We start from the raw sequence: 8801 nt of genomic DNA, 5'->3' as shown, positions 1-8801 counted from the left end.
CATGGCTAGCATAATAAATGACATGCAGAAGCTTGTCATGCCTCTGTCCCAATACTACACCAACGGCATGGTAACTGGCATCACACATTAGTTTGAATGGTAATGTCCAGTCTGGTGCAGAAATGACTGGTGCTGTGACCAGCTTAGCTTTCAGAGTCTCAAACGCCTGCAGACACTCTGTGTCAAAGACAAATGGTGTGTCAGCAGGTAGCGGAGTGCTCAGAGGTTTTGCAATTTTCGAAAAATCTTTTATAAACCTCCTATAGAATCTTGCATGTCCCAGAAAGTTTCTGATTGCCTTATCATTGGCTGGTGGTGGTAATTTTTCAATTACCTCTACCTTAGCTTGATCCAACTCTATTCCCTTGTTCGAAATTTTGTGCCCAAGGACAATTCCTTCAGTCACCATAAAGTGACATTTTTCCCAATTTAAAACCAGGTTAGTCTCTTGGCACCTTTTCAAAACAAGTGCTAGATGGTAAAGACAGGAGGTGAATGAGTCTCCAAATACTGAGAATTCATCCATGAAGACTTCCAAAAATTTCTCTACCACATTAGAGAAGATAGAAAGCATGCATCTCTGAAAGGTTGCAGGTGCATTGCACAGTCCAAATGGTATCCTTCTATAGGCAAATACTCCAGATGGACATGTGAATGTTGTTTTCTCTTGGTCATGGGGATCTACTACTATTTGGTTGTAACCTGAATAGCCATCCAAAAAGCAGTAGTAATCATGACCTGCTAGTCTCTCTAACATCTGGTTTATGAATGGTAAAGGAAAATGATCCTTTCTGGTGGCTGTATTGAGCCTTCTGTAGTCAATACACATACGCCACCCTGTAACTGTTCTTGTAGGAACCAATTCATTCTTTTCATTATGAACAACTGTCATGCCTCCCTTCTTGGGGATAACCTGGATAGGGCTCACCTAGGGGCTATCAGAAATAGGATAAATAATCCCAGCCTCTCATAATTTAGTGACCTCTTTCTGCACCACCTCCTTCATGGCTGGATTCAGCTGCCTTTGTAGTTGAACCACTGGCTTAGCATCATCCTACAATAGGATCATGTGCATGCATCTGGATGGGCTAATGCCCTTAAGATCACTTATGGACCACCCAAGAGCTGTCTTGTGTGTCCTTAGCACCTGAATTAGTGCTTTCTCTTCCTGTGGCTCTAAAGCAGAGCTTATGATCACGGGAAAAGTGTCATCCTCTCCTAGAAATGTATATTTCAGGGATGGTGGTAGTGGTTTGAGCTCGGGTTTAGGAGGCTTCTCCTTTTCCTGAGGAGTTTTCAGAGGCTCTTTTGTTTTCTCTGGTTCCTCCAGATCAGGCAGAACATCTTTAAAAATGTCCTCTAGCTCTGATTCGAGACTCTCAATCATATTGACCTCTTCCACCAAAGAGTCAATAATATCAACGCTCATGCAGTCGTTTGGGGTGTCTGGATGCTGCATAGCTTTGACAACATTCAACTTAAACTCATCCTCATTGACTCTCAAGGTCACCTTCCCTTTTTGGACATCAATGAGGGTTCATCCAGTTTGTAGGAAAGGTCTTCCTAGAATGAGAGTTGCACTCTTGTGCTCCTCCATTTTCAGCACCACAAAGTCAATGAGAAAGGCAAATGGGCCAACCTTGACAATCATGTCCTCAATTACGCCTGATGGAATTTTAGTAGAGTCATCAGCAAGTTGGAGGCATATCCGGGTTGGTTTGACTAATTCAGTCAAACCAAGCTTTCTGATAGTGGATGCGGGTATCAGGTTGATACTTGCCCCAAGATCACAAAGAGCTGTCTTGGTACAAGCATCCCCTAATGTGCATGGTATCATAAAGCTTCCGGGATCTTTAAGCTTATCTGGTAAGCTTTTCAGAATGACTGCACTGCATTCTTCAGTAAGGAAAACTTTTTTAGTTTCTCTCCAATCCTTCTTATGACTTAAGATCTCTTTCATGAACTTAGCATAAGAGGGTATTTGCTCAAATGCCTCTGCAAATTGGATTTTTATTTCAAGAGTCCTGAGATAATATGCAAAGCGGGCAAATTGTTTATCCTATTTCGCTTGGCAGAGTTTTTACGGATAAGGCATCTTGGCTTTATATTCTTCAACCTTGGTTGCTGCAGGTTTATTCCCTACAGAGGTGGTTGGAGAAGCCTGCTTAAGGGGGTTATTATCAGCACTTGCAAGTGTCTGACCCCTCATTGGCGTTTGAACGCCAGGATTGGGGGTTGGATGGGCATTTAACGCCAATTTCCACCCTTTTCTGGCGTTTGGACGCCAGACTTAGGCATCCACTGGGCGTTTAATGCCAATTTCGCACCCTTTTCTGGCGTTTGAACGCCAGAATTATTCCTCTCTGGGCTCTTACAGTCCTCAGAGGGATTTTGGGCAGTGGCTTGGTCATCCTCTGTCAGTTGTCCCTCAATGCCCTTCCACTCCTCAAATGAACAGCTTGACACTCTTCTGTTATTTGTTTAGACAATTGATGTCTTGTCTGATCTAATTGTGCTTCCATATTCTTGTTAGCATTTTAAGTTTCTTGTAGCATCTCTTTAAATTTTGCTAACTATTTTGTTAGAGAAAGTAATTGCTGATTGAGTTCAGCAATTTGTTCTAGGGGACTAGGTTCAGTGGATACTACTTTAGCCTCTTCTTTCATGGAGGACTCACTACTTAAGTATAGATGCTGATTTCTAGCAACTATATCAATGAGCTCTTGAGCCTCCTCAATTGTCTTTCTCATGTGTATATATCTAACTGCACCCATTCTGAAAACATTTCAGAGGGGCACTGATGAGCGGATAATTTATACACTTTTTGGCATTGTTTTTATATACTTTTTAGTAGGATCTAGCTACTTTTAGGGATGTTTTCATTAGTTTTTATGCTAAATTCACATTTCTGGACTTTACTATGAGTTTGTGTGTTTTTCTATGATTTCAAGTATTTTCTGGCTGAAATTAAGGGACCTGAGCAAAACTCTGATAAGAAGACTTACAAAGGACTGCTGATGCTGTTGGATTCTAACCTCCCTGCACTCGAAATGGATTTTCTGGAGCTACAGAACTCCAAATGGTGAGCTCTCAAAGGCGTTGGAAAGTAGACATCCAGAGCTTTCCCGTAATATATAATAGTTTATACTTTATTCGAGATTAGATGATGTAAACTGGTGCTCAATGCCAGTTCCATGCTGCATTCTGGAGTCAAACGCCAGAAACACGTCACGAACCAGAGTTGAACGCCAAAAACACGTTACAACTTGGCGTTCATGGAGGGTTTGCCTTACTATTGTATTAGACATCTTTGGTCTCAGTTTTATTCCATTATTCATCTTAGGAGACTATTGATCATTCATGGGGGGCTGGCCATTCGGCCAAGCCTGGACCTTTATCACTTATGTATTTTCAACGGTGGAGTTTTTATACACCATAGATTAAGGGTGTGGAGCTCTGTTGTACCTCAAGTTTTAATGCAATTACTACTATTTTCTATTCAATTTAGTTTATTCTTATTCTATGATATTCATTGCACTTCAACATGATAAATGTGATGATCTGTGACACTCATTATCATTCTCACCTATGAACGCGTGACTGACAACCACTTCCGTTCTACCTCAGACCGGGCACATATCTCTTAGATTCTTTAATCAGAATCTTCGTGGTATAAGCTAGAATTGATAGAGGCATTCATGAGAATCCAGAAAGTCTAAACCTTGTCTGTGGTATTCCGAGTAGGATTTAGGGATTGAATGACTGTGATGAGCTTCAAACTCGCAATTGTTGGGCGTGATGACAAACGCAAAAGGATCAAGGGATTCTATTCCGACATGATTGAGAACCGACAAATGATTAGCCGTGCTGTGACAGAGCATTTGGACCATTTTCACTGAGAGGATGGGATGTAGCCATTGACAACGGTGATGCCCTACATACAGCTTGCCATGGAAATGAGTAAGAAGGATTGGATGAAGGTAGTAGGAAAGCAGAGATTCAGAAGAAGCACAGCACCTTCATATGCCTATCTGAAATTCCCATCAATGATCTACATAAGTATTTCTATCTTTATTTTCTGTTTATTTATTATAATTATTTGAAAACTCCATAACCATATATTATCCGCCTAACTGAGAATTTCAAGATGACCATAGCTTGCTTCATACCAACAATCTCTGTGGGATCGACCCTTACTCACGTAAGGTTTATTACTTAGACGACCTAGTGCACTTGCTGGTTAGTTGGGTGAGGTTGTGAAGAAAGTGCTGAGTTATAAACGCGCATGCCAAGTTGAATGCCATTATTAGAGATCACAATTTCGCCAACCAAGTTTTTGGCACCATTGCCGGGGATTGTTCGAGTTTGGACAACTGACGGTTCATCTTGTTGCTCAGATTAGGTAATTTTCTTTTTGTTTTGTTTTCAAAAATTTTTCAAAAAAATTTATCCCTATTTTCAAAAAAAAAATTAAATTAAAAATAAATCATTCTATGGCTTCAGAATTTTTAAGAATGGATTCTAGAGTTTCATGAAGCATGTTGAATCCTAGCTGGCTGTAAAGCCATATGCAAATCCTTTTGGAATGAGACTTCAACTAATCACCTAAATGCATGTAATGCCATCCTAAAGCTGGCTGGCTATTAAGCCATGTCCAACCCTTGGATTGGAGCTTTAGGCTAACATTGAAAGATTCTTGGAATTCTTCTTAAAAATTTTGAATTTCTTATTTTCTTTTTCCTATATATTTTTCGAACATAATAAAAGAAAATACAAAAAAATTCATAAAATCATAAAAACCAAAAATATTTTGTGATTCTTGTTTAAGTCTTGTGTCATGTTTTAAGTTTGGTGTTAATTGCATATTCATCTTGTTCTTGCATTTTTCGAAAATTCATGCGTTCATAGTGTTCTTCATGATCTTCAGGTTGTTCTTGGTAAGGCTTCTTGTTTTATCTTTAAATTTTCTTGTTTTGTGTTGTATGATGTTTTTCATGTGCATTTTTGCATTCATAGTGTCTAAACATGAAAGATTTCCAAGTTTGGTGTCTTGCATGTTTTTTTTTGCATAAAATTTTTTTCAAAAATATGTTCTTGATGTTCATCATAATTTTCAAAGTGTTCTTGGTGTTCATCTTGACATTCATAGTGTTCTTGCATGCATCATGTGTTTTGAGCCAAAACTTTCATGTTTTGGGTCATAATTGTGTTTTTCTCACTCATCATTAAAAATTTAAAAATAAAAAATATCTTTTCCTTTTTTCACTCAAAATTTCGAAAATTTGAGTTGATTTAGTAAAAAAATTTTTAAAATTAGTTATTTCTTGTAAGTCAAGTCAAATTTTCAATTTTTAAAAACCTTATCTTTTCAAAACTTTTTCAAAAAATCAAATCTTTTTCATTTTTCTTACTATTTTTCGAACATTTTTATTTAATTTTTCAAAATCTTTTTCTTATTTTATTTCAAATTTTCGAAACTTAACTAACAAGTAATGTAATTGATTCAAAAATTTGAAGTTTGTTACTTTATTGTTAAGAAAGGTTTAATCTTTAAATTCTAGAATCATATCTTTTAGTTTCTTGTTAGTCAAGTAATTAATTTTAATTTTAAAAATTAAAACTTTACAACCATATCTTTTTAATCATATCTTTTTATCATATCTTTTTCAAAATTTTATCTTTTTCAAAAAGTTGATTTCAAAATATCTTCTTATCTTCTTATCTTTTCAAATTTAATTTTCAAATCTTTTTTAACTAACTAATTGACTTTTTGTTTGTTTCTTATCTTTTTCAAAACCACCTAACTACTTTTTCCTCTCTAATTTTCGAAAATTTATCCTTCCTTTTCAAAATTCTTTTAATTAATTGATTGTTTTAAATTTTAATTTTAATTTTATTTCACCTTTAATTTTCGAAAATCATTAACTCCTTTTCAAAAATTATTTTTGAAAACTTCTCTCTCTCATCTTATTCTATTCATTTATTCCTTTACTAACACTTCTCTTCATCTCAAATCTCTGCTCCTATCCTCACCCTTGTGTTTGGATTATTCATTCTTTTTCACTCTTATTCCCTTTCTTCTTCTACTAACATAAAGGAATCTCTATACTGTGACATAGAGGATTCCTCTTCCTTTTCTGTTCTCTTCTTTCTCATATGAGCAGGAACAAGGAAAAAGGCATTCTTGTTGAAGCTGATCCTGAACCTGAAAGGACTCTGAAGAGGAAACTAAGAGAAGCTAAATTACAATAATCCAGAGATAACCTTACTGAAATTTTCGAACAAGAAAAGGATATGGCAGCCGAACCCAACAACAATAATGCAAGGAGGATGCTTGGTGATTATACTACACCTACTTTCAAGTTTGATGGAAGAAGCATCTCAATTCCTGCCATTGGAGCAAACAATTTTGAGCTAAAACCTCAACTAGTTGCTTTAATGCAACAAAACTGCAAGTTTCATGGACTTCAATCAGAAGATCCTGATAAACCCCGATTTCGTGGTTTATTTTGTGCTTATTTTGGGGGATTTTATCACCTTTTTCCACATTTATTCAATGAAATAGCATGGTTTTGTAATTCTCCTTTGAATTGTACTTAAATGTAAAAACATGCTTTTTAGGCCCTAAAATTGGTGATTTTAATCCACTTTAATTCCATTCGATGCCTTGATATGTTTGTTAAGTGATTTCAGGTTCATAAGGCAAGTATTGGATGGAAGAAGTGAGGAGAAAAGCATGCAAAGAGGAGAATGCATGAAGAAACAAGAATTGGAAATGCACCACGGGACACGCATGCGTACAAGGCGCGCACGCGCGAAAGTGGTCTCGCCAATGAACGCGCGCGCATACATGCCGCATCTACGCGGGTGAAGAATTGCCAATCGACGCGCACGCGCACTTTGCGCGTGCGCGCCGATGCTGTCCGTGGCCCACTTTAATGAAATCGCTCCCAGCGATTTTGCAACTCATTTTGGGCCCAATCCAACTCATTTCTGATGCTATTGAACCCAAGGATTGGAGGGGGAATGGACACACTTAGTCATAGTTTAGTTTTTATCATGTTTTAGGTTAGAATTCTAGAGAGAGAGAGGCTCTCTCCTCTCTCTAGATTTTCGGGTAGTTTTAGTTAATTCTTCTTGAATCCAAGTTTTAATTCTTGTTTTGATTTAGTTTCTCCTTTTAATTTCTTGTTATTACATCTCTACTCTTCTAGTTTTACTTATCATTTCCTTTATTTTGTCCTCTTTTATGTTTATGAACATTGTTGAATCTTAATTTTCTTTAATGCAATTTTATGTTTGATGTTCTTTTTATTGTTGATTTGTGTTGAGATCTTACTTTCCTTGCTATTGGTAGTTGGTAGATTTTATTATTCTTGCACATTTACTATGCTTTCCTTTTATGCCTTCCATGTGTTTGATATAATGCTTGGAAGGATGTTAGAGTAGATTTTGAGCATTCTTGGCTTGGAAAGAGTAATTAGGCAATCTTGAGTCATGAAAACCCAACTCATGTTGGTAATCTAGAGTTGTTAGCTAGTATTGTTTCCATTGACGCTAATCTTTTGCTAATTTAATTAGTGAGTTGATTAGGACTTATGGAATATTATTTCCATTGACGCTAATCTTTTGCTAGTTTAATTAGTAAGTTGGTTAGGACTTTTGGATTGAGATTAGCTAGTCTCGTTAGACTTTCTCTTTATTTGTTGGAGTTGACGTAATGAGATAAATTCTTGTTTATTATTGTGACATGATTGATTAATCTTGTTTGACTTTCTCTCTATTTGTTGGAGTTGACTAAATAAGATGAATTAATCATGCATGACTAGGATAGAAAGCCTATAATCTCAATCCATTGCCATGAATGTCTCTCTTTATTACTTGCTTGATTTACTTTTATTGTCATTTAAATTCTTGTCCATTTAATTTCTTGCCTCATATCAATCAAAACCCCCATGATCCCCATAGCCAATAATTGACCACTTCATTGCAACTCTTCGTGAGATGACCCAGAGTCTAAATACTCCGGTTATTTCTTATTTGGGGTTTGTTCCTTGTGACAACCAAAATTTTTGCATGAAAGGATTATTGATTGGTTTGGAAACTATACTTTATAACGAGACTTCATTAGATAAATTCAAAACCGTCAAGAAATCCGTTCATCAGATCCCTACCAATTTTTAACTGAGTTCTTGCAGATCTGTGAGACTGTTAAGGCTAATGGAGTAGATCCTGAAGTCTACAGGCTCATGCTTTTCCCTTTTGCTGTAAGAGATAGAGCTAGAACATGGTTGGACTCACAACCTAAGGATAGCCTGGACTCTTGGGATATGCTGGTCACAGCCTTCTTGGTTAAATTCTTTCCTCCTCAAAAGATGAGCAAGCTTAGAGTGGATGTTCAGACCTTCAAGCAAAAAGATGGTGAATCCCTCTATGAAGCTTGGGAAAGATACAAGCAGATGACCAAAAAGTGTCCTTCTAACATGTTTTTAGAATGGACCATGATAGATATATTCTATTATGGTCTGTCTGAGTTCTCTAAGATGTCACTAGATCATTCTGCAGGTGAATCTATTCACCTAAAGAAAATGCCTGCAGAAGCTCAGGAACTTATTGAAATGGTTGCAAATAACCAATTCATGTACACTTCTGAGAGGAATTTCGTGAATAATGGGACGCCTCAGATGAAGGGAGTTCTTGAAATTGATGCTTTGAATGCCATATTGGCTCAGAACAAAATGTTGACTCAGCAAGTCAACATGATTTCTCAAAGTCTGAATGGATAGCAAAATGCATCCAAC

At 36.8% G+C, this 8801-nt stretch overlaps 1 non-coding gene across 1 annotated transcript; it reads right to left on the bottom strand.

The window, feature by feature from the left end:
- Nucleotides 1-8381: 8381 nt before the first annotated feature.
- Nucleotides 8382-8485, bottom strand: LOC130971693 (small nucleolar RNA R71). The gene has a single exon (XR_009082905.1). It is a non-coding gene; the product is annotated as a small nucleolar RNA R71 (small nucleolar RNA).
- Nucleotides 8486-8801: the final 316 nt, after the last annotated feature.

This window comes from Arachis stenosperma, chromosome 3 (assembly GCF_014773155.1).
Source record: "Arachis stenosperma cultivar V10309 chromosome 3, arast.V10309.gnm1.PFL2, whole genome shotgun sequence".
Taxonomy (NCBI): Eukaryota; Viridiplantae; Streptophyta; class Magnoliopsida; order Fabales; family Fabaceae; genus Arachis; species Arachis stenosperma.
The sequence above is the reverse complement of the archived record's forward strand: the minus strand, read 5'-3'. Positions and strand labels throughout refer to the sequence as shown.